General features: G+C 37.4%; 1 long non-coding RNA gene across 2 annotated transcripts; it reads left to right on the forward strand.

Moving 5' to 3' along the window:
- The first annotated feature begins 5,399 nt into the window (after nt 1-5,399).
- Nucleotides 5,400-27,697, forward strand: LOC122195730 (uncharacterized). Of its 2 annotated transcripts, none has more exons than XR_006186379.2 (5): nt 5,400-6,407; nt 6,836-7,443; nt 7,513-7,630; nt 7,853-7,915; nt 24,388-24,564. It is a non-coding gene; the product is annotated as an uncharacterized LOC122195730 (long non-coding RNA). The 2 variants fall into 2 exon arrangements; XR_006186378.1 differs by lacking the exon at nt 24,388-24,564 and adding an exon at nt 27,547-27,697 and having other exon boundaries at nt 5,401-6,407.

The raw sequence follows: 27,697 nt of genomic DNA on the forward strand, positions 1-27,697 counted from the left end.
ACATTACAACGAAAAAAACATTGACCGAAAAAAAATATTCCAACGAAAAAAAACACAAATCTACGTCTAAATATTTCTGCTCGATCTTCGTCTTCATTTTTTGGAGCACCTCCAACTGTCTCGGTGACAAATTCTACTCGCTAGTTTGAAGAATTGACAAAGGAATTTCAAATGATCCTGTTACAACTCATATCCTTTACGTGCGATTTCGTTGTGATCGTCAAATTTTTGTGTTCATTTCGGCCTGCTTTCGACGTCTACTTTCGCCTTCCTCCGCATGTCGTTGAGCATGCATCGCTTTGTCGTGGCCTATCAGTCGTTGAGGCGGAGAGATCTCTTCAAGGTCGTTCAAGTCGTCCGATATCTCATCCGTGTCCGCATTGAGGTCGATGTTTGTGCGTGCGTCCAAAACATCGACTGAACCCGAGCCGCGCGACCTCTTTGATTGTTGTTCCGTAAATGTGTCCGTTTTATTCCACTTTGGGTCTTCCTTGACAATCTCCCATATTTTTCCGTGCTAAAAAACGTGACCTGTCTCGACATGATATTGGTCGTTCGCCGCTCTATAAACGTCAAAATCGGTCGCACCACTTTGCTTGTGCGAGGAAAGTTTGTTGTAGATGGAATAGAACTTGGTGCACTTCTTGCTTATTTGAGTTCATTTTCTACTCAACATGTCGTGAATCCGATACTTTTCATCCTTCTTCAAAATGGCACGAATTTTCCCGATCACGGCTTCCCAAAAAGCAACTTTTTATAATATGGTTTCCTTGCGTTGGATTCTTTTGATGTCTCGCACCAAGCCACCGTCAACATGTATTCCTCCTCCGCGATCCATAATGTTTGAGCTTCGTCTTCCGATTACTCCACTGCAACCGCTTTCCATTTCCTTTGTGCTTCCCTTTTTGGGCTATTTCTTTTTCCGCTCCCCCCCCCCCCCCTCGGCTTGCGTCTCGGGTAACGTTTATTGGGTGGGCTTTGGTTATGTGATATTTTGTTGCATTGTAGCAAATGGGTTGAAAATGTTTTGTGGAAGGGCTGCAGGGAATTATGGTGGGGTGAGGCAGAATTGAAAAAGTTGTCTTGAGTGTTGAGGATGTTCGCGTATAAATCGTATTTTGTAAAACCAAGAGGTGCATGTGCACTTGTGTTTGGAGGAGTGTTGCGGTTTTGATCCATATAATTTTTTTGTGTAAAAAGAATGAAATGAGGGTATGTAAATATTTAAAATGAGAAAAGGTGGGTGATAATTTACGTGAACGGGGGCGGTGTTATGCGCGTTATACAGGCGTTCTTGGCAGTCAACATCGGATTAACGCGGCCTCCCGCTGTGCGCTCCATGCAGTGTACTAATCATCAACATAATGCTCATTGTGAGGATCTAGAAACCCATTATACAGTCTTTTAAATATCAAAATTTGAATTTTCAAGGAATAATGTAAATTAGTCCCTCTTATACTCGTTGCTTTTAAATATCAAATTTTAGGAAAGTCCCTACAATAGAGTCTTACATTATACAATCTTTAACCAGGCAAACATTAAGTCATTACCCTTGTATAGTACCGAAAGAATGTAACTTGAGTCTTTCATGCATAAAAACGTCAATATTTATACAAAAACCAAACCCTTATCAATGGAAAGAAAATTCATAACTAATTTACGAATAAATACAATATGATAAATTATCAAATGAGAGATTGAAGATGAATAGAAAATCGTTGCTCCGAGCAATTTTTGTTTCTTCACGTAATTGTGTGTACAAGGGAAAGAAAAAGATACATATAACGTGTAACGCCCCGTTCTGAATTGACTCCTAGTCTGAGGTTATGCCTCGACAGTCGGTCATCATAAGGATTGTCTCTTTTGAAAAGGGTAAGATCTAGGGTATTTTCGGTGCGAGTGATGTATTAGAAGCGATCCGGATGTTCGGTTTGTGTTTTGGAGCCTAGGGGAATTTCGGTAAAGTGTCAGTTTGGGCTTTTGTGGAAGATGGACTTTTGTTCGGAAGGTCTTAAGGAAGATATGAGTTGATAAAAGTGTAGGGCTTCTCGTTACCTTTTTATGGATATAAGGATCGTCGAAAACGGATTTATAACGAAGAAGTTATGGCCTTCGGAAGCTTAGTAGGTTCAGGCATAGCCGTACGCTGGGCGTACACAAAGAGTACGTTGGGCGTACTAGTGAAGAAGGCAGTACGCTGGGCGTACTTTTGAGTATGTTGGGCGTATTGACCAGGATGGTCGCGAATATTCTTCGGAGTACGCTGAGCATACCATATGTACGTTGGGCGTACGCCAATAACACCTGAACCCTATTTTAGGGTCTTGGACCCTATTTAAGCTCATTATCTCATAACCTAACCCTAATATCTTCAGCCTCCACCCTCTAAACCCCAGAAATCGACCCTTAGCCCTCATTTGAGTGATTTTGGAGCTTGGATGGCCATTAGAGGAGTATTTTGGTGTTTTTGAAGAAGAAGGTGTTTAGAGAAGAAGCAAGAGGTTGAAGAGAGCTTGTAGATCCAGAGGTTTTACATCATTTCCAGCCTATTGAAGGTATAAAGTTCTCATCTTGGTGCTTCTACATCATAGATCTAGGTTCTCATGGATATTGTCCCTTTTTGGTTTTAAGAAAGGATTTGTATGGTGTAAATCCGTTTGTGGACTTTGGATTGTCACCCATGAAGTTATTTGAGTCCCTTGAGTAGTAAAGTTGCAATCTTTAAGTCCCATTTGCATCCATGCAAGAGATCTAGCCATTTCCATGAAGATAGTTGCTATTTTTCCATGTTTGATCTCATTTGGTGGGGTGCAAGCCACCTAGTGATCAAATTTATGGTTTAAGAATGATTATTAGACTCAGATTTGAAGTTTGGAAGTTGTGTCTTAAGGGATTAAGCAGTTTTGAAGAATATGGCTTATCAGGGGAGTACGTTGGGCGTACACGCTAGTATGCGCAGCGTACAAGCCATGCAAGTTGTACGTGCAGCGTACAGAATAGTACGCTCAACGTATACTTAGACTGTGGACTTTGCGTTATTAGGCCTCGGTTTGGGGCCAGGCCTTGGGTTAGAAGATGTTGGGCCATGATGGGCCACCAGGAAACAATTAAGGTCCCAAGGGCTAGTTTGGGTTTGGGTGGAAAGCCCATTTGAGGAGTTGGGCCCAATTTAGAAAATTGGGCCATTAAAGGACTTTAATGTGCCTTAGTGAGTTTAGAAGGACTAGAAAGGATTGGGCCTGGGTCATGGCCCAAATTGGATCAGAAGGGTAAAATAGTCATTTTACCCATAGAAGAATCCTCATTTCTGACTAAGTGTTTATTTGGTCATGATAGCTGGAGAGCAGCTGGAACAACAGTCAGGGGATTCTCACTAGGGTTTTCAACAGTTAGTCTTACGAGGTGAGTTTTCCTCTAGTAGGAACGGGTCTACGACCATAATGTCGGCGCATTTAGATGATAGTTGTTCCGGAGTTCGATCTGATGTCGGGGTTAGCCCGATGTAGTCTATATGTTTCCGGACTTCGGTCCGATGCTGGGGCGGTTTTGAGAGGTAGTTATGTATGCTTGATGTCTTTGTGATACATTCATGTTTATGTGCTATGTGTTATATGTTCCAAGCTTCGGTCTGATGTCGGGTAAGCCCGATGCAGTATATGTGATTATGTTATGTGTTATGTGTTTCGGTTGGATGTCGGGCAAGCCCGATGCAGTATATGTGATTATGTTATATGTTATGTGTTCTGGGGTAAGCCCGATGTCGGGGCAAGCCCGTTGTAAGTTAGTCATTATGCCATGTATTATGTATTTCGGGGCAAGCCCGATGTATCCTAGTTTAGGTGTTATATGTTGTTGTTCCGGACTACGGTTCGATACCTGGGCAAGCCCGATGCAGATTATGTGATTATGTTATGTATGTGTTGGGGTAAGCCCGATGCTGGGGCAAGCCCGATGCCGGGGTGAGCCCGATGCCCGATGTGGTCGGATGCCGGGGTGAGCCCGATGCCGGACAGGAGTCCAATGTCGGGTAAGCCGATGCCGAGATTCGTCCCAATGCAGTGGTAGTAGTAACAGAGTTATGTTGTTTTTTATATATGCTTTTTATGGTATGTGGTACTTTGGGGGAGCTCACTAAGCTTCGTGCTTACGGTTTTTAGTTTGGTTTCCGGTACTTCAGATAGCAAAGGGAAGGGCTCGGGATTATTGCATGACACACACCACAAATTTTAGCCTGGGATGTATTGAGACTCTGATATATTTTCTCAATTGTTTTTGATACAGTATTTGATACGAGATTTTGAGACACATGATACTTGGTTTTGTTATTGATTATGGATGATTATAGTTTCTTATAATATTTTCAAAACGAAATTTTTTGGTCATATTTTTGGGATGTCTCATAACGGATAAAAAGGGAAAAGGTAAAAGAACATGTCTATGAGCTATGATACTAACAAACCAATAAATTAGATGGAACAAAATACTATAAAACTAAAACAAATATAATAATTTCCAACACCCCACTCAAGTTTGAGGAGAGAAACCGCCCGACTTACAATGAGCATCTTCATGTTGAATTCTAGAGAGAGATTTGGTGAAACTATAATCCAATTTTGGCTGATGTTTTGATCGAACATGTTCGAGAGAGGTCACTCATTCATGCAACTAGTAACACAAAATGAAAATCAAATTCTGGAATGTTCAGTTGGATTGTAAACAAAGGGATTCTTAGCTATGTAAATAGAAACTTGGCTAGCAAATTTGTCTCTATATTTTGATCGTATTCATTTTTATAGGGATATATGAACATATTCCATGTTACTCTGCCAAAATTGTCTCGAAAAAAACATACAAACCACAACAAGGTATTATGTATTCGTGATTTGGATTAAGCTTGTAATCCAAAATGATTTTATTGGATTATCCCACGTCTGAATTAAGTAATCCTAGACATATGGTTGAATTACATATTCCAGAATGTTTGTTTAACAATATACATATAATTATCCAAGTGCATATTAATATTCGAATCATATATTCTAACATTCAAAATTGGTAAGTTTGAAGGAATATCAATGGCTGCAAAATTGGTCATGAACATGAGTTCCAAATTTAGAAAACTGGAAAAGTTTAATGGAAACAACTTTTGTCATAGGCAGAAAACATATGTTCAAATTACATATTTTGGAAAGTTTTTTTTAGCAAGATACATGGAATTATCCAAGTGCATATTAATATTCGAATCATATGTTCTAACATTCAAAATCTGTAATTTTGAAGGAATATCACTGGTTGCAAAATCTATCATGTACCTAAGTTCCAAATTCAAATAACTAGAAAAATTGTAAGGAAATGACTTTCGTCGTTGGCAGAAGAGTATGCACTTTCTCCTCACAACGTTAAAATTCGTTTATGTTTTGAATTCCCCGCACTAGACAAACATTACTGAAGATGAAGTTTTGGAAACAATAAGGAGTATGTGAAATTGGCAAAATAATGACTACATATGTCGATGACACATCTTGAACAGTAAAATGAAGACTACATATATTGTAGACACATCTTGAGCGGTGTGGCTCACTAATAGAAAAATACCCTTTAATGACACACGAACCATGACACTCGATGTTTTATGATACGTAAAAGTGTGTGCCCAAAAAATAATGTCAGTTCTCCTAAAATTTGAAGGATTTAGGATGCATATTTTTGCGTGCCCTAAAATTAGTGTTACAAAAAAAAACCACGGAGGGCACCTATCATAAAAACTGTGACGTGAAATCATGTCGTTTGATTTTAATGAAACGCGCACATCGTCATCTTTAGTAGCATCGGGAAAAGGAATTCCCAAAAAATTAGAAAAGTTGAAAACCTGTGATGGCGATTTAGGGTTGGTTCCGTCTCCATCTCTCGTTCACTTCCACCTCCACTTTCTCTTCCATCTACAATATCTCTTCCATCATCCACCTCGCCGGCGATGAAGGTTTCTCGTGATTTTTTGTTGTAGTTACAATCCCTAGGTCCGATTTCAACCAATATCTCGTTCGATTAACACAATTCATCAAACCTAAGAATCGTAAAGGAAACCTAGCCCCATAGCTTTCAGTTCACCTCCTCAAAGATCCTTGGTTTAAAAAAGCATGCCTTAAAAAAGAACATCTGCATTGTTGTGATGCGTGAGGCGCTCTAAGGTGTTTCAGAAAACACATCATGTAAGTGATGTGATGCGATTTCCAAGATGCACCCTAATGCAGTCCCTTTGCGTGATGCGTGTGTATCTTGCACCTGATGCGTTCTTTGGGTTTTTTTTAAGCAATTGTGATATAGAGAAAGAAGATTTTTTATTGGTAATTTTCGGCACAATTCAAAACAAAGGAGGCAGTCCTGTGTAAATTCTTCGTATCCACTCAGTAAGTTAAATATCCTTTTATTTAATTAGTGTAATCTCCAATCAAACAGATCTAATTAACTTTTTGATTGGGGAAAAAGTGCCTCAGCTTTCAATTTTCAGTAGATTGATTTAGGGTTTTGAAACTATCATTCGATTGGATTTATTGACTTTGTTAAATTCTATTTGATGTCGAGATTAAGAGATCCGAGTATTTCCAATATGAAATTATTGTTGCTTCTTTTGTTACAAAGGTTCAATTTTTATCACGCTTTCCGTTATTCGTTATTGCTATTTGTAGATTAACAGCAGTTCAATCACTGCTTCGTGTTTGTGTTTCCTCACCTATTTGATTTTATTATTTCCCAATACATCAATTTTGCGAATAAGAATCTCTATATGATTCATAACTTGGTAATATAATAATCATATTCCTACATGCGATTTCAGTTGAAAAAGTTTCTTACTTGGTGGTGATCAAAGAAGAAGAAGAATTCAAGAATCTTGATAATAGGGTTCATTCAGGGACACCCAAAAGTTTTCCATATCTTTTGGCTTTAATTCAAGAAGACATGTTGGAGGATCGATCTTTTTTTGTTTCAAGAACCTTCAAAAACGACTGTAACACCACCTGGGGCTTTATGAGTAATTTCACAATCAAAAACACCGATTAAAAATTTAGATGCCGACAAAGAATATCCTACCAACGACATCAATTGTAGAGCGCGACTCTTCCCTTCTTGTACAACGACCTGTCAACTCATCCATGCTTCCTCTTCATCGCTGCAACGAACCCAAATCCCCTTGTCTGCCAATGATTTCCCCATGGCGTTCTGTGTGCATTGATTAAGGTTTTCACATTCATCCCTTCTACTTTGATAGGTCTGATACATTCCTCGAAAAAAGGAAGCATGGGAGAGAGTAGTTAAGCCAACGACTTTTTTTTTTTCTGAAAAGATATGGCAAATAAAGACATTGCCAAAAGGCTGCAATTAATACTTCAAATGTTGGGGTGGAAGAGTCCATGGACTGGTTGCTCTCCCACATGGATGATCTAGGTTCTTACTTTTTCTTAGACAATTTCACCATCTTGGTATTTCTATAATTACCTTTTTGCCATTTTTCAGATATTGATGCCCCAATTCAGAAAGAGGCGGGAAACAATGATGTTGATCCATCAAAGATTCTATGTTGGTTTTGTATGGATTTGAAGAAGTATCTAAGAAGTCTTTAAAGGCATCGGTGGTAAATATCTGACACATTAAAAAAATACTAATTTAGTTATAAGTTACAATTAATTTGGAAAAGGACCATGACATGATGTAACAAAATCATTGTGAAAAGGTGAAAATTATCATAAAATTTTATGGTTTGATTGGAAAAAGATAAAAACAATATTCTTGTATTTTCATTCATACAATATAAAAAAAGTTAGTCAATCTGATTTTTGTAATTCTTACCTGACAGGGTGGTGATATTGAGAAAGCAACATATTGGATTTTTAATCACCCTTCGGGCGTATACAAACTAGTAAGATTTCTGTGGGTAGCCTACTCTAGCATGCATAACACATCATATAATATCTGATAACACATAATATAAGAGTATTTTGGGAAATCACCGTTCGGGCGCTGGCTGATCGTACACGCTGCTCCTTTTTGCTTTACTCAAAATCTTTTACTCTTTTCAGAAAAATTGTTTCTTTTATGAAAGATTTTCTCAAATCCTCAGTTTGAGTTCACATACGCCCGAAGGTGCATCTGAATACCTCAAACCAAGGCTCTGATACCAACTTGTAATAACGTGAAAATTCAAAACAATTTGTCATTTTTCAAACATAACATGTCTCATACAAATCATCTCAAAACTCAAGTGTATCAAATGTTATCACGACAAAACATATCCCAGAATCTCAAATACAAAATCGTCTATCAGTGTGTACAAATCATGTCGGCACTTTCCCGTGAACCCCGCTAGTACCGAAAACACATATCACATAACACGGTAAGCATAAATGCTTAGTGAGTTCCCCAAAATACCACATACAACACATAAGCCACTCGAGGCTATAACTCGGTATGACCCTCCGGTCATTGTGTCTCAGCGGGACACTCCAGTCCCCTAGCTCGTTGAACCTTGCGGTTCGGTCTGACTCGTTGGACCCTTCGGTCCGGTCTGATCGAGGACCCTTAGGCCTCATCAGTCGTTGGACCCTCTAGTCCGGTCTATATAACACATAGCATACATATAACACAATGCACATAATTTTAAACATACACATACATATAAGATCCTCCGGTCTACACATAGATACCATTCAATGTAATGTATAGTGAGAAGACTCACCTCATATGATGTATAGTAACTCACGTGCTCGATATCCCCGAACTCGAAACAATGACCTAGCTCCCGCCTAATTACATAAAGTAATTATCTCAAATCAATAATGCCTCTCAAGGCAAGACCAATCCCTTCCTATGTTCTCTCAGAATGCTAAAAGACCATTTTACCCCTCTAATGGTCCAAAAGTCCACACGTTGACCAAACCCTAAAAGTCAACAAAATTCAACTGTAGGGAGTTACGCTACGCGTACTGGCTCTGTACGCGGGGCGTACTCCGCGATCATCCAGAATCAGGGTACTCGACCCCCTACGCGACGCGTATTGGGATTACGCCCATCGTAAGTTCCAGTTTCATACTTTCGTGGTTTTTGGTCAGAATAGATTAATACATAAGCTCAAATCTCAGATCCAAGCACTCTGCCGTCTCTTAAGCCATAAAGTCGAAACCTTTAAGCCTTTGCATGGCTGTAAAGGTCACCAATCACATCAACACAAAGTACACTGAAATTGGGTAGATCAAGGTCCATGGAGTTCCTTTGCTCAAAAAGTCTCCACCATTGGGACTTAAACCCTAAAAATGCTCTTATATGAAGTTCATAACCAGAGAGTGGTAAACCTTGAAGCTTTTTACCTTTGTGAGAAGCTCCCTACTCAGTTTAGCTCAGATCTAGAAGCTTGAACTCCAAGATTTCCTCTTCAAGGCCCTCTCTTCTTCTTCACAAGCACACATAGACACTTCCAAGCTAAAAAAAACACACACACAAGCTTAGAACGAAGGTTTAGCTCTCTTAGGGTTTCACTTACTGGAAATGGTGGTTGGGATGGAGGCCGTAGCATTCCTTTTATACTGCTCAAGTCCCATTTAGGGTTTCATGTCTGAGCCCAGTACGCCCAGCGTACTGGGTAGTATCTGCATCAAGATCACGCTCATGAGTACGCGCAGTGTACTCTTCAGTACACCCAGCGAACTCATTTGCTACAATATTCTTCCATGGACTAGTTTTGACAACTTGGAAAAGAAGAGGGATTAAATAGTTATACCTGATTTCTGGATGTTAGATTTAATGGATTAAATAGTTACCAATTCCTAAGATGACTAGATTAATGTTCGCTAACCTAATCCTTTAGCAAATAAGTTCTTACATATGGTGCTCAAGCAGATAAACTAACAAATTTCCTAGTGTTCGGTTTGCGTTATGTTAGACTTATAATGGATTGATCTATTTGGTTAATTAAATCAATTTAGTATAAGATTAGTCCTCATATATTAGCTCCTACCTTTACATACCCACTTTTCTATATAACCCCAGGTTTTGGTCAAAACACTAGTCCTACATTTTTGCAATTCACAAGATCATAAGATTCAAGTTAATCAAGATTGAAAGGTCATGCAAACTTAATTAAAGTCAACAATAAGTAGAAAAGTAGTTATCATAAACATAGAGAGGTTCTTTGATAATCTAACATAACAAATAACCAACTTATCATAATCAAATTCATAAATCAACTCATAAATAAGTAAGTAATCTAGTCTAAACGGAAGTTAGGGTATTTAGCCCGTAACTTCAGCAAACAAACACGTAAAAACGGAATTCCACTTGTAATCCATGATTTAAACACAAGAAGAATAAGTAAATATAATAAGTTTTGCCTCAAACCTCTCAAAGTCAAGCTTCTAATCGATCTTCTACAACTCCAAGCTTCCAAGTAACGTTCTTGGCCTTCAAAAGTCAACTAAAGCTCTAGCAAAGTTAGTTTTTTGGAGGAATGTGCCTTATATATATATATATATATATATATATATATATATATATATATATATTTTCTCGAAGTCGGTTCACCACGTCATGCCAAGTCCACTACGACGTGATCTTTTGGTTTATCACCTAATCGGCAAGTCCTCGAGGTTCATCGTTAGAATTTAAAGCGCCACATTGTGGTAATGTCAACACGTCGTGGTAAGGAGACTTTTCTTTATTTTAGCCTTGATCCAAATTCCTAGCTTCCAGCTTCTAGCTTGCTTTTTGCACCTAAACTTGTCTTTTGCTTCTACATCACAACATATAATAGATTAAGTGTCTTTTGTTTTAGAATTAGTATAAAAATGGATAAAAATAAAAAGATATGATGTAATATATATATATATATATATATATATATATATATATATATATATATATATATATATATATATATATATATATATGCACATATCAAAATACCCCACACTTAATCTTTGCTTGCCCCTAAGCAAACTAATTTTTAACTTACCAATATTGCATAAAAACAATCCATTTAAAACCCAACCTTTATCCCAAGACCGCAATGCACGTATTTGTATTTATAATTCTTAAAAACTTCTCATTCCTAAATACTCACAATCCTTATGAACATTCACCCCTTAGTTTATACGACACTCATTTATACAACCCTGAGAACCCATCCTCAGAAATCTTTCTTAACCTCAAGTTATTTTTGGTTAAACTAACCAAGCATACATATGATCTAGAAAGAATTACAACTTCGATACCACAAAGGTGCTCTTCGAATTCATCTCTTCTTGGGTATTTTCTTTTCGATTTATTTGAATTTAACAACTTGTTTGATTTTTGGTATCTTCATTTTTTGATTCTTCGAAATTTTTGGTCTTTTGATTTTCATACTTTGATAGCTCCAAAATTCTTTCAACTTTTTCAATTTTTCTCTTTTTTTTATCTCACTCTTTTTTTTCACTTAAATCCTACATCATTAAGAAAGGATCTTAACTTCAATCTTTGTTGGTTAGAGGTATTAGTCTCAGTGCAATGACTTTCAGGTACATGCTACAAAACTTATTACATCGTACAAACTACTAGATTATCTTTCATATCTCATGACTTTTCACTGAGAATGGGAAGCCACAAATACACTGTAACATGTGTTGACTCAGGTAAACATTTGGGTTCTCATCGGATCATCCCACAGAATACTAGCAAAAATTTTCTGATTGGCTAGATTTTCCTAAATTAAACTATTATTTCAAGTTTATGTGAATTCATATTGTCAAAACTAGCAATTTTTATGATAATGGAATTTTTGTAAAAATCTAATGCTTGTACTCTAAAGCAATCAACCCACCACCCCACACTTATTTTATGCATTTTCCCCATTGCATACTATGCAAAACATAAAAGTAAATAGCCAGAAAAAGGAACAAACTCCCTTGGGATAGAAGTTGCGATCTCGTTCGTGTTTCTTGTGTGTTGAATAGCTCGCCAATATGTGGAAATATAGAAGTATTTGACTGCTATGGAATAGATATTTTATAGTTGAAAATAATGTACTTCATTAGGCTTAGGAAAAGTACTCGAAAATTGAACTCGAGACCATCACCACGTCGTGGTTATGTTGACCAGGTCATGGTATGCGTTAAAAGTGCAAAATTTCGTTCGGAAAGCAGATTTCTTCACTAAATTTTGGTCACTAATGAGTGTGATTCTTCAAATCTTGTGATCAAATAAATGCTCTCTAGGCTTAAATTTGTTTCTCTCACTGTGTTCCTAACCCCTCACTTAAGTTCATCAAAGCCTCACTAAATATGCTCCGCTCATCAAACTTGATATTTTGCGAAATCTAGAGACAATAAACAATAATAAAAGGAAACAAATCAAAAAAAAAAAATACTCAAATCCTAAATAATACCATAATCCTAGAAAACGAAAAATTAAACAAACCAAGCAAAAACAAATAGAAATAAAAATGTCTTAAAAACCACTCAAATAATCAAAATAAATGGATAAATCACTCCTCTTCAGCTCCACCTCCACTTCCTCCGGCCCCACCATGTTGTTCCGCACAAAGTTCATCCCAAGTTGGGATGGAGGGGGTATGAAACCGGATATGCACTTGAACGTTGAATATTCATATGTTGCATCAGTAGATCACGGTGCATATTGGTGTAGTTGCCACCTCTTCCTAAATTATCAAGATATCGACGCATGGCAACATTATAGGGATTCATCGGTACCTTATCTTCAGTAGAAATAACATGGGGTTCTTCTTCGACATCGCCGGGTCTCTATCTCACTCTTTGCCCTGGTTGCTCTCTTGGTTTATCATTCGGATTGAGTAGTTACCAAACCTCTTATCAACCACTATATTGGCTCTTTTGAGAAGAAGGGGACTAAAAGCATTACCCCTTTCCATAGTAAGAATAATGGATTTGCTTTTTTGGAAAACCCCAAAGACCTGGACAATCTAGTGATCAACATGCCACCATACAAAGGCGTCCCTTAACGATCCTTACCTGCTCGGTTGCCTAGAAAATCGACAACATTACAAGGAATATCCACCAATACCCTAGATAAATAAGGCTCCAAAGATAGAAGACATCTAAAATCGGGACTTTATCTCCCTCTTGCCTTTGATTGATAGTGTTAGTGATTAGCCAATGCAAGAGGCGAAAGATTGGTGACCGAATGTCACTTTCTTGAGCAGTTTTCGATTGGTAGACCCTATTGGCAATAGTGGTCCAATAATTGGATTCTTTGAACTCTTCACTGGAATTGAGACAATGAGAAATAAATTCAGTGTAAGACTTAGTGTGCAGTTCTGATGGTAAGTAGAGCTCCGTCCTCAATGCAAAATCTGCCAAACTCAACTCTCTTTGCTCCCCTCTTAAACAAAAAGTGATATTTTGCCTATCATGAACTCCCTTCTTCTTGCGGATACAAATACTGGCCAGGAACTCCATGCATAACTCCTTATAAACAAGCTCTTGTATCCGAAAAAGTCTTCTCCAACCCGTGCGAACAAATCGCCATGCACCCCGTCAAAAGCCTTTGTTAGGTAGGGTTCCAGCGCATCCGATAATCCAACTTCTTCCATCCAATCCCAATTAATTTCAGTTGGGATATGCACTCTTCTTCCTCTTAAGCAAGCCAACTTATCACTAAATTGTACCATGACTTCTGCTGTGACTATATTTGGAAAAGAATACCAAGGAAAATTGGTACGACTTCCTTGGGTTTGATTCCTTTGGTTTGTACCCCTCATGATCTGCACATGCAACAACCAATACAATACTAACAACCAGTTCGGGATTAGAAGGAAACTCAGTTGAAATAATATGAAGGAACGGTCACCATGACGAGGTCCACGACACATTGTCGCGGTCAAAGAACTGTCAAACATTAATTAACCACTAAAATTGAATTAACTCAGATAATTTCAACTAAAATCAAGTTCAGGGGTTTGCTTAGGCCATCAAAATACATGTTTTTGTGAATGATTGATGGAGAAAACGATGAAAACCCACCCCCAATCAAACCAAATTCGGAGTTTTAAGTTTCTGAAATCCGGAAAAACAGTTGAATCAGTAAATTGGTGCGATATACTCACTAGTCTATGAAATATACACAGTTTAGGACTAAAAATTCATACTCTTGTTCCTGTAAAACTAGAAATCGGAAGAAAAATCAGTGACAGAGGTCATGGAGGCGCAAAAACGTTGTGTCGGGAAGACGAAAGTGAAAAATAGTTTACTTTTAGGGTTAAAAACCTTAAAAAAATTTACTCCGTTTAAAACACCATGTCGCGATGAGGACCATCTTGTCGTGGTCATTGTTTGAAAATTATTCAGATGTTAACTGTGAAGTCACCACGTCGTGGTTTCTTCCACCACGTTGTGGTAAATAAAAAAAATTAGAGTAAATTACACAAATAGTCCATATGGTTTGAGGTAATTTGCGCGTTTGGTACCTAACTTATTTTTTAACTCGGAAGGTCCTTACTATTTGTTTTTGTTATGTGTTTGGTCCCTATTGTTTGTTTTTCTTACGCGCTTGGTCCCTGCCTTACTTAAAAAGACTATTATTTAAATAGATAAAAATGGTGGGGTAGGTAAGGTAAGGTGAGGGAGGTGGGGTTGAGGTTGTGTTTATTTAAAGAAATTAACAAATCACGGGCAAAATAGTATTTTTAGGTAAGACAGGGACCAATCGCATAACAAAAACAAACAGTAAGGACCTTCTGAGTTAAAAAAAAATAAGTTTGGGACAAAACGCGCAAATTACCGTAAACCATAGGGACTATTCTTGTAATATACTCAAAAAATTGTTGGTGGGAAAATGTTCATGAAAACTTCCACTTCCACCGCACACTTATTCCATGCTTGTCCTGTCAACAAGATCCAAAAAAAATTAAGAGATGTGAAAATTCAACAAAACAAAACAAGATTAGAAAATAAAAGAAAAGGAAAGAAAAAAAACACAAATTCCAAATCACAGGTTGCCTCCTGCAAGCGCTTCTTTTTGGGGAGCCGTGAGCTGGGCTTCTTCCCGCTCTACATTGTGGTGGCGACCGCCAATTTCACGATTTCTCCTTTGTTTTCCTCATTTGGCATCCTCTCTTCATGATGTTTCACCTGATGACCATTAACTTTGAAAGTAGTTCCATATTTTGTGATTAACCCTATATCTCTGTGTGGAAATGCTTGCTTCACAATAAATAGACCGTTCCATTGTGTTTGCAATTTCCAGGGAAAAAGCTTCATTCTTGAGTTGAAAAGGAGAACCTTTTGCCATAATTGGAAGTCCTTACATCCTCTCAACCTAACATCATGTCATTTCTTTGTTTTACCTGAATTTGTAGATCAAAGATCTTGTAAAAGTTTCATTTCTTAACTCCTCTAGGGCATTCATTTACATTAGATGATTGGTTTGTAATTCGACTATCTCAAAATTGCATGTCTTCAAAGCCCAATACACATTGAGTTCAATTTCAACCGACAATGAAAATTCTTTCCATAGACTAACCTATAAGATGTATTGCCAATTGGTATTTTAAAGGCGGTTTGAAATGCCCACAACGCATCATCTAGTATTTCCGACCACTCCTTCTTGTGGCTACCGGCTGATCATTAAAGAATCCTTTTTAATGCCCGATTTGTGACTTTGGTTTGCCCAATTATTTGTGGATGGTAGGATGTTGCAAATATATGGTGTACACCATATATTTGTAACACTTTAGCTAGATTTTTATTTGCAAAGTGAGTTCCCCGATCACTTATTAGTGCCTTTGGTACACCGAAACGAGAAAACAATCTTTTTAAGAGCTTTACTACCATACGAGTATCGTTTATTGGTAAGACTTGTGCTTCTGCCCATTTTGAGACATAATCAACTGCTACTAGTGGGCATTTATTCCCTTAAGAAGCCGAAAATGGTTCCATAAAACTGATACCCCAAGTGTCAAATACTTCACAAACTTGGATGCTATTTTGGGGCATCTCGCTTCAGGAAGAAATGTTGCCCGATCATTATCGAGGTATTTGTTAACTTTTCTTTTAATAATTGAATGGATTCAAGACATTCATTTGAAAATTTGAATGTGGCACCTTTTAAAAGAAGTTGGGTTAATGGCCTAGTAATTTTTGAAAAATCTTTTATAAACTGGCGGTAAAATCCCACACAGCCTAGAAAACCTCTTACCTCTTTCACATTTGTTGGAGGTTGAAATTTAGCTATAGTGACAACCTTTTCATGGTCCACCTTTATCCCCGATTTGGATACTTTATGTCCCAAGACAATCTCTTCTTCAACCATGAAATGACACTTCTCACAATTTAATACCAAGTTGGTATTTTCACATCTAGCAAGCATGAAGTCGAGGTTGGACAAGAAATCATCAAAAGAAGACCCAAAAACAGAAAAATCGTCCATGAAAAGTTCCATAAAATTTTCAACCATATTGTGTTAAATAGCCATCATGTATCTTTGGAACGTGGCTGCTGCGTTGCATAACCCGAATCGCATCCGACGATAAGCAAAGGTCCCACTTGGGCAAGTGAACGTGGTCTTTTCTTGGTCTTGAGGATCAATAGCGATTTGAAAATATACAGAAAAACATCTAGAAAAAAGTAATAAAGGTGACCGGATAATCTTTCGAGTGTTTGATCAATAAAGGGTAAAGAAAAATGGTCTTTGCAAGTGGGATCATTTAATTTGTGATAATCGATGCACACTCGCCATCCGGTTACCGTTCTCGTAGGAATAAGCTTGTTCTCTTCACTTGTCACCACCGTCATACCTCCTTTTTTAGGTACCACGTGAACCAGCCTTACCCATTGGCTATCCGATATTGAGTAAATAATTTTGGCATCTAAAAGTTTCACAACCTCTTACTTGACTACTACTTTCATGTTCGGGTTTAATCTTCTTTGGAATTGTACCACTGGTTTAGCTCCCTCTTCCAAAATAATTTTATGTAATTAATATGAGGGGCTAATGACCCTGATATCGGTGATCTTCCATGCGATTGCATTCTTTCATTTCTTGAGTACTCCAACTAGGCTTTCCTTCTCTTTTTGTGTGAGATCAGCTGCCATGCTGACTGGCTTTTGCTCATTTTCTTCCAAGAATGCATAATCGAGTTGTTTGGGAAAATATGTTAACTCGATTTTTAGTTTTTGTTTAGAGACCACAACACGAGCATCTTTCCACGTCGTGGTGTCGTTACTTTTCTCGTCAAATCGAGTAAAATCAGAATGTCACGACGTGGTCTTATTACAACGTCGTGGTGGGTCTTCAATTGCCTTTTTCAGTTCACTATAATCACTTTCTTCTAGTAGCTTCTCTAGTTCTTAAGAATCATGTTCGCCAACAAAGTCACCTTCTTGTAGAACCATTTAACCCTCAGTTTCCATTTCCTTCCATCCTCCAAGCTCTTTTTCAAAAATTTCATCGAACACATCCTACCGAAAAAGCCATGTCATCACTTATTCTTGAATGTTTTATTTCCATATTAACCCTTAAAGTTACAACTTCTTCCCCAACTCGAAGAGTGAGTTTGGAATCTATTTTATCTACCAAGGTGTGGGCGGTGCTCAAAAAGGGCCTTCCAAGAACAATTGGCACTTGATCGTCTTCCTCTATATCTACAACAATGAAATCTGCAGGAAACTAAACAAACTTGTCAATTTTAACTAATAAATCTTCACAAATACCCCTTGTCAAGGTCACCATTTTGTTTGCTAAGTGGATGTCCATGTGAATTGGTCTTGGTTCTGGGAGGTCAAGCTTCTTGAATCTACTAGAGCATAACTTGTGGCTAGATTTCTGAATTGGATTGGAAGTGTTAAACTACATGGATTTCCCATCTTCTTTGGTAGCATGTTCAACATATCCGCTGATCAGGTTTCGTTTAGTACCACTTTAGATACCTCCTCCATCTTCTTTTAGAAGAGCCTTAAGGAAATTTGCGTATTTTGGCATTTGAGCTAAGGCTTCAATGAACGAGATATTGATGTGCTCTAGGAACTTCTGGTAGTCTTTAGCATTTTTATCTTGCTTTCCTCTACTGGGAAAAGGCAGCGGTAGACGTTATGGCTTAACTAGTTTAGTATTTTTATTTTCAGATCTTCTCCACGCCATTGTGTCCTCACCACATCGTGGTGACTGCTCAGTGCTTTTTTCTTGACCTGCTTCTCGCCCTTCCTGCACAACATCGATGTTATTATTAGTAATAGGAGTCAAATGGGTAACAAATTTTCCATTTCTCATTTTAATGGCCTTGATGTGAGCCCCTCTTGGGTTTTTTCGGTGCTGCATGGAAGTGTGCCTAGTAATCTTTCCTTGAATTGCTTCGATAATTGCCCGATTTCTTGCTCAATGTTCATGATTGAAAATTAATAATTTCTAAGTACTACTTCAGTATCATCATGTCTCTTTTCTGATGCGACAACAAAACGAGCAGTCATTGCCTGAAAATCGAGTTTCTTCTCAGGGGCTGGTTCTTCTTTTTGGTAGAAGCCTTTGGCTTTCTTATACTCATCATAAGGTAACCACTTCTTTTTGGGCTTTCTTGGGTCTTTGTCATAACGGTCAGCACTCAAATAACAAGCTTGGGCATTTCGGTTTCCATTTTCATCGAGATCACAATCTTTGGTTAAATGTGGCCTGTTAAAGTTTTCACACCCCACTTGTATTGCATGGACTGTTTGATCCAGTTTTGTCATCCTTTTATCCATATTATGCAATATTGCCAAGACTGTAGCCATGTCATCTAAATTGGAATTCACGATTCCTATAGTTACATCTTGTCGAGGGTTATAATATTCTCTTGAATGTTCAGAGAATTCCTCAGATAGCTGCTTGAATACGCCCGATATTTTCTTTGTGACTGACCCTTAAGAATCAAGTGTTTGCCTAGTTGTTACGTCTACCCTATCACAAAAGATGGTTACTTCTTGTTGGATATTTAGATCGTTTTAGAACAGTTTTTAAGAAATCCCTTATAACGGTCCCATGCCTCATACAAAGACTCTCCCATGTTTTGCTCGAAATTTTCAATGGCCTTTTTCAATTTAGAAACCTTTGAAAGCGGGAAAAATTGTTGTATAAACTCTTCACGTATTTGTGCCCTTGTTGTTGTTGTGCCAGGTGGGAGTGCCTTTAGCCAGTGCTTTGTTGCACCCTTAAGAATAATGGGGAATATTCTTAGTAAAACCGTCTCGCATGGTATGTTGAAGTAGTCGGCGATATCATTGACCACATCAATGTGCTTGTAAGCATCGTCGTGGTCTTTCTAATGGAATCGTATGTTTTTCAATTAAGCAAGTATGTGTCCTTTTAATTCAAAGCTAGTTGTGTTGGGAATCCTGGGTTGCACAAGTCCTGGTCTGCTGTGTTCATGAATCCATCTCTTGTATGCTTCCATTGTCATGTCAACAATGTCTGCCATGTTGTTTTTGCGCTCGCTTTTGGGTTTGCTTACTTTGTGTGATTCGGGTTTGCTTTGTAGCTTGTAACCTGATTCCTTTTTGTTAGGAGTCTTCTCAAAACTTTCGAATTCGCTTTCTAGATTCCTTTTGCTTGATTCTCCAAGTTTGGTTGTTTTCTTCTTATGCTGACTCAGTATCGTCAAACGGTGGTATAATTGGTGTTTTTGATCCTCGGGTCATAAATCAATGAAACAAAAAAAATGAAATATGTCAAAAGAACAAAACAAAAAATAAAAAACTTAACTGCTTGATAACCACGACGTGGTGATTAACGACACGACATGGTTACTCCTAAGGTAGTGTACCTAGTCAAAACTAGAATAGCACAAATAGTCGGGTATCGAACATAGGGAACATAATTATTAGCTAATTTTATCTACTAAGTTACCCAAATTACTATTTAATAATAGAAAATGGGTTTTTGTCTAGTTTTGCAAGACTAGAAACCTAATTAATCAAACTAAAACTTAGAAAGAAACTATTTATCAACTAATTAAACAAAATGCAAAACCAAAAGCAAGAAACACAAAAGACGATTTTAATCATGATAAATGAGAGACTTTCGTTTAGATTCGATATACTTGCTATTATGGTTGATTTAATGGAAGTGAAATGGATTAATTCTTCATAGGTTACCGATTCGTAAGATGACCAGATTAATGTTAACTAACCTAATCCTTTAGCAAATAAGTTCTTTCCTATAGTGATCAAGCGAATAAACTAACAAATTTTCCAGTGTTCGATTTGAGTTACATTAGACTTATAATGGATTGACATATTTGGTTAATTAAATCCATTCAGTATATGATTGGTCCTCATATATTAGCTCCTAAATTTACTTACCCACTTTTCTATTTAACCCTAGGTTTTGGTTAAAATATTAGTCCTACAATTTTGCAATTCACAAGATGATAAGATTCATGTTAATCAAGAGTAAAAGATTATGAAAACATAATTAAACTCATCAACAAACTTAAAATTATTTATCATAAACATTGAAGTTTTGTATTTGATCGAACACTTCAAGTGTGAATAAGAAACGTAAAACTAATCTAAGCAAAATTATCAATAGAAAGTAAACAACACAAGAGTTTTCCAGTTTTTTCCTTTCACCTAGAAAAGAGGTTTTGTCTTTAAAAAGAATATGTGTTTGTCACATAGACAATTGACACAAAGCCACAATCATAGTCACCACATTAGAGTTTTCCCTAATGTAGTATTTATATACTAATCTACACATGTATATTCCTTGATTAGAGGGATTGCGTCTAATCTATAATAAAGATCAGATCCTTGTCACAAAGATTACTAATACGATATCTATTCTCTATTTGTATTTAATAACTGCCTAATATACAAGAGATTAAAATCGAATAACTATACTAAGTACTGACGTTGTTGAACTTGAGACACTGGTGTTATTGACTTGTAGACACTGACACTAATTGATCTACGTGTCATGTGTTTGACTCATCAAATCATAAGGCGTGACATTACAATCTCCCTATCTGATAATGTCAAAACTAAATGTCTTCTCATTTATAAGCTGAATGTTGAAGGCTTTTGGATTGAGCTCCCCCTATAAATAATAATGTAATCTTGATTCTCTTTTTGACATCAGTAGCTAACTTCGAGCAGAATAGCACATCAACTTGTAGTCTAGTAAGATTGTAATGTCTCATGATAGTGTGGGCTTAAACTATAATTCACTGACATAGTATTTAGAGATCTCATCCGCATGTGGTGTCATACGTTGAATCATAAATCTCTTTTATTAGAAGAAAAATGGCAAGAGTTGATAGAGCAAAACAGCGGGTGGACTTGACATCATCTGGGTGATCGTCGACAGATTAACCAAATCCGCGCACTTCCTACCAATATCCATTATCTCCGACAGATAGATTGTACGACTGCATGGTGTACCAATATCCATTATCTCCGACAGAGATAGTAGATTCACCTCACAATTCTGGCAGTCACTACAAAAATTTATAGGGACGATACTAGACATAAGTACCTCTTACCATCCCCAAACCGACGGTCAGAGTGAGAGGACCATTTAGATTTTGGAAGATATGTTAAGAGCTTGTGTGATCGATATTGGTAAGGTCTAGGATACCCATTTACGACTAGTCGAGTTCTCATATAAAAATAGCTATCACACTAGCATCAAGCTTGCTCCATTCGAAGCTCTCTACGATCGCAAGTACATATGACCTTTGTGCTAGGCCGAAGTAGGTGACACGCAACTAGCTAAAGGACAAGTACCTGAAAGCACTCTCACCGGCCCAAAAATCATCAGAGAGACGACCGAGAGGATTCTCCAAATCCGGGAACGGCTAAAAGCTTCAAGAGACAGAAAAAAGAGTTATGCGGACAAAAGACGGAAGCCCTTGGAATTTCAGGTTGGAGACCGGGTTCTATTGAAGGTCTCACCATGGAAGGAGTTAATACATTTTGGAAAATGTGGGAAACTAAATCCAAGGTATATCTAACCATTTGAGATCCTTTCCAGGATCACCCCAGTAGTATATAGGCTTCGATTACCACAAGAACTCAATAACATACACCCTACATTTCATGTGTCAAACTTAAAGAAATTCTTGTTCGATGAGACCCTCGTCTTCCCTATGGACGAAATCGAAATCAATGAGAGTCTCCACTTTCTAGAAGAACCAGTAGAAATCATGGATAGGGAAGTTAAAAGAACAAAACAAAGTCGCATACCCATTGTGAAGGTCCGCTGGAATGCAAAGCGAGGACCTGAATACACCTGAGAGCGAGAAGGTCAGATGAAACAAAAATACCCATATCTTTTCCCTAGTCCATAAATACTTGTCTTAAAATAAATTCCGGGATGAAATTCTCCTTAATAGGGGGATGATGTGACAATCCGATATTTCAAGTCAATGTAATGACATAAGTCAAGTACTGTAATCTATTTTGAATTAATAAATAAATAAAAATAGAATCAGAAATGAAATGTTCAAAAGTCTCAATTAGGATACATAAATTAATAGATATTGTAACTAGGTTTTCAGAAATAAAAAGAACACAAAAATCCAAATTTTAACAAAGAAGTTATGATCAATCGAAAATCCGCAGCAAAACCGGTAAAACACTATTAAGCGTAAAACACTACTAAACGAATGTCGTGGTCATCATTAAACCGTGAAACATACATAAAAAGAACGTCCAAATCTTACTTCGTATGAGGAAGCTAGGATTTTTCTAACTTTTGGAGTAGCGGTAGACAGCTAAAAGCTCGAAATAGAGAACGAGCGATAGTTAGCCGACACAACCTAAACGAGAGTTGAAGATCTTGACAATAGTAATACAACAGACAGACGAAAACGGACATCGGATGAAGAAGTTGTTGATTTGTAACGGACTTTTCGTGTCCTGACTATTAAAAATATATAATTAAAAATAAAGTCAAAATTAGCCGACGAAGTCTAAACAAGAGTTGTAGAGTATATTTTCAACTACGCGTGGATGTAAAGAACATCAAAAACGGAGCTCGTATGCGAAAGTTACGCATTTTAGAAGTTTGTGGCACACAAACCGAGGAGGGTTACGCCCCGCGTAACTTCGGAGTACGCCCAACAAAGCCATACAGGGCCTCGGATCAGCCACGTCTCCCCTACGCCCCTCTACGCCTGTCCCATCGAAAGTCCGACAGACGAGGAAGGCGTCAAGCATGACGTACGCCTCGCGTACGAGGGTACGCCCAACGTACGGGCTGCGGAGGCGTTACTCCCTGCGTAACTCCGGAGTACACCCAACATACGAAGCCTTTCACACCCCTATAAAAGGGATGTGCGGGTGCCGACCATTTTTGCTATTTTACCTCCTTTCTCTCCCACTTTTTCACTTCCGAGCCCCTTCATACTACCCCGACGCCCCTGTTACGAATCTAAGTCCCGATGAAGGTTCAAAGCTCCGAAATACCCGAGAAACTCACTTTCTTCCGGTCGAAGTGCTGCCCGCGAAAAGTCTCGTTTTCTTTAAATCATCAATCCTTCCAGCTGAGTTCATGCCCCCATATTTTCACGCTTTTACTATATTTTTAGTGGGAGAAATACAAGTGAAATGCAAGAAAATCTTATGTTAGAATGCAAATCGTTACATATAGTTTCAAATACTTTATCCATATTTGGTGTATCAATGTTAAATACATAGTATAACATTTTTACAAATGTTATACTTTACAAACAAAGTTAGTCACACATTAAGGTTTATCATGCAATTGAAATACATTTTTTTGGAAAACTATAATAGCTATAGTTTATGAGATGTTCATGATATTTTACACTCTATAAACACTATAGAAAGGAAATACTTACATATACAAGAACAATAGACTTTTCATACGTAACTTTATTTGATACAAACTTTGTGAGACATTTTACTTCATGTACTTTAACTTACGCATTTCAAGTCTTGTATTATATACTATAATCTCTTGTAGGGAGAACGTGATAGTTGTGTATAGATCTATATGGGATTGACAATCCCGCACATAAATTGTTAGCTACCGTTGGACCGACAGGTCTGGGGTGACAAATGTCATATCATTCCAATGCCTGAAGAACGTTGTAACAGGCAGTCTGGTCAATAGTACGGTTATAAAACTCACATGAAGTATTAAAACATTTGATTTATGAGGCTATCAAACGCCTTAGTGATTATATCTACATATATAAAGCTACTTACACTATTTTAGGCATGGAAAATACTTATGCATTTCGTTTTCAAATCATTTAAAAACTACTATTCATTTATGGAAAATATTGGATTTTCTAGATACAAACACAGTCACTTTATACAAAAAGGCATACATTTCTTATACAAATATGCTTATGAACTCACCAACTTAATTGTTGACATTTTTTTTCAGAACTACTTGTGTTTCTCAAGGATTCAGTAATACAGGTAACAACTGCTTTTGGGAAGGGACGCTAATGCGTCAATTTCAAACATATTATATCATCATAATGTAATTTCTTTTGAAATATTTAATACAATCAACAATGTAACTTTTTATATTATATTTATGATGGTTGCGTTTGCTTTCTTTACTATCTATTCAACTGTTATGATACTACATGTAGTGATCCGCCCTCGAACGATTCCACCGGTCTGGTTTGGGGGTGTGACAGAACAAATAAATAAAGTTGTATTTCATCATATACACATTCATTAGTTGATGTTTTTGAGAATTACCAATGTCTTGCAGAGACGATGTCTTTCGTAGATTCTGACCCTAAAACTACAAATATCCGACTCAAAATATCTAATGGGAGACCATCTAACGAACGGCGACTTATAGTATTCGACATTCTACTTACAAAATCGACATTGGAGTAGTTGTTTTCAATTCTTTTTTAATAAATAAGCGTAACTATGAAAAACAGTGTAACAGGGTATGGAAAAAAAACTTACTTTATGATGATCTAGTCGCGAGGAGTATAGGAGTGTCTATTATTGGAGAAAATTGATTTTAAGAACGATTACCCTTTGACGATTTAGGGGTTTTAGTGTGTGACAACCCGTAATTTATTCTGTCACTTTAAACTGTTCCCGTTAATAAAACCATTCGTATTCGAATTATTCCGTTAACTTTAGTTTAAATTAATTAAATTGCGACTTTTTATTATGACTAAGTCATAATTACGGCAAATTAATCGGGTAAAATTTTAAACTCCGTTTAACGTCAGTATCGAGTAGATTTCCACCAGGTCTAAAACCCAACCCTTATATAAAGGTTGAGTGGTCATCTTTTAAAGACTTTTTACCCACCTCATAAATTTTCTCTCTCTACTCTCTCTCTAAAACTCGAATTTGAGCCAAAAACACCCCTTTCAAGCTTCAAAGTGGTAAGTAATCTATCCTAGCATGTTTCTAAGCTTGTTTATCATGCAAATCTATGTTTAAATCACCCAAAACCATCAAGAACTTGTGTTTACGGTTTGGGAACACCTCCCAAAACCGTAAACTCCCTTAAAGGGGTTTTGAAGCCCCAAAACCCATCCAAGTCCCTTCTAGTGTTTAGATATGGCTTAAGGACTTGCATGTACGGGATTTGAGCACCAAAATCACATCATTTGGGTAGTAAACATGAGTTTACGGCCCAAGAACATTTTTGGACCGTAAACATATCTTCAAAGACCATAAACACCTTTTAAGGTGTTAAGTTGCCCCTTAAACACCTCCAAAAGCTTCCATGAGTGCCTAGAACCTTATATTCCTTCATGAGATGCACCAAAACATATACAAATGTGTCACACTTGAGTTTACGGTTTGGGAAGGTCTCCCAAAATCGTAAACATGTTAAATGGGGTGTTTGAGTACCCTTACACCTTGTATGACTTAGATTTGGGTCTAGAACCTTGTATGCTTAACCTACAACCACCAAATCACATGATTCATGGACAAGCATGAGTTTACGGCCATAAACTCATGTGTTTATGGTAGTAAAATCCCCAAGTGTCCTTCAAGAACCGTAAACTCCTTTTCCAAGGTCAATTCAAGTCCCGATCACTTCCTAAGCCATGGAATCAACCCTAGTACCTTCCTTTGTGCATTGTAAGACCTTTAAACATCCAAAAGCACACCACCCATGAGTTTACAGCCGTAAACTCATGGGGATATGGTATTTAGACCGTAAACACCCCTAAGGGCTTACTCTTGAAGAGTAAACTCCTTATCTAGGCCCTACATATCCTTAGATGCTACCCGGGTCACTCTTAACACTTGAAATAGAGTGTTTTCGCGTCTCGGAGTGTATTTTCTTACTTATTTGGTATTTCAAAGTCTAATTAGATACAATTATGTATCTCTTCATATTACATAGGAACCTCGCATGTACTCAAGCCCCGAACTGACACTTAGCATCCAACCGACACATTTCTCGTCCGGTGAGTTCATATCCCTACCCTTTTTCCGTGTTTTCAATGTTTTCAGGGAGATACAAGCAAAAGTACAGGACTATCTTGTACTCAAACTTATTATTTCGTATGAAATGTTTCTTATTTTGTATGCTTTTAACACAAGAAACCGTATTAACCAACCGTTTAACTTGCAGAGTTAGTTTTCACGCTAATTGTGAAACTCATTATAAAATGCTATATTTTATATTTCACAAATGATTTCCACATTATTACTGTTAAAAGCATTAACCTCAGAACTTCTGATACATCCTCGGTAACACTCCCCTTGATACGAGAGTGAAGGACTAATAAACAGGATTTTCTAACGTCCTTGGTAACACTCCCCTTGATACGAGAGTGAAGGACTAATAAACAGGATTTTCTAGCGTCCTTGGTAACACTCCCCTTGATACGAGAGTGAAGGACTAATAAACAGGATTTTCTAACGTCCTTGGTAACACTACCCCTAGATACGAGAGTGAAGGACCAATAAAAAAATTCATTAATCTTAAGATTGGAGACACGTCCTTGGTAACACTCCCCCTAGATATGAGAGTGTAGGACTACCCCTGTAACGAGAATCTCCTGGAGGGAGAGCGTGACTTGAGTGTATAGATCTATATGGGATTGACAACCCCACACCTGGCTGCTAGCTACAGTTGGACCGAAAGGTCCAAGGGTGAAAAAAGTCATAAAATGATATTGGCCCCGTTCTGAGCCTTATCTAGTCTATTGTATGGTTATGGAACTCGCAACTTAGATTACGAAAACTTTTCTACTTACTTATTAGTTTTATATACGTGGTAAAACTAATGTACTTTTCAAGGATAACCAGGTTTTCAGGAAACTTTTCACAAACACTTTAAGTATGCTAGATACTTGTACACTGCATTCCGGATCGATAACCAACTTTTAGCAAAATAAGGGTTTTTCCTGGGATAACTTAATTGTTCTTAACCAAATTGTGTAACATTGGATAACTAGACTTTTCTTATAAGAAAATATTGGATTTTCTTGGATAACAACTGTTTTCAGAAAACTAAAGCAAAACTCGTTCATTTCCAGAAAACAAACCGCTTATGAACTCACCAGCTTTATGCTGATTTTCAAACTGCTTGTATTCTCAGGTCCACAATCAACAGGTACCCCGCGATCTTTTGGAAAAGACGGAGCGTGTCGAAGTCATGTCTTTACTTTTGTCATTTTGGATGTATATATCTATAATCATGTATAACTTGCTTTCAAACAAATGTAAATACTTCTATGTAATGTAATGGT

The sequence above is a fragment of the Lactuca sativa genome, chromosome 3 (assembly GCF_002870075.4).
Source record: "Lactuca sativa cultivar Salinas chromosome 3, Lsat_Salinas_v11, whole genome shotgun sequence".
Taxonomy (NCBI): domain Eukaryota; kingdom Viridiplantae; phylum Streptophyta; class Magnoliopsida; order Asterales; family Asteraceae; genus Lactuca; species Lactuca sativa.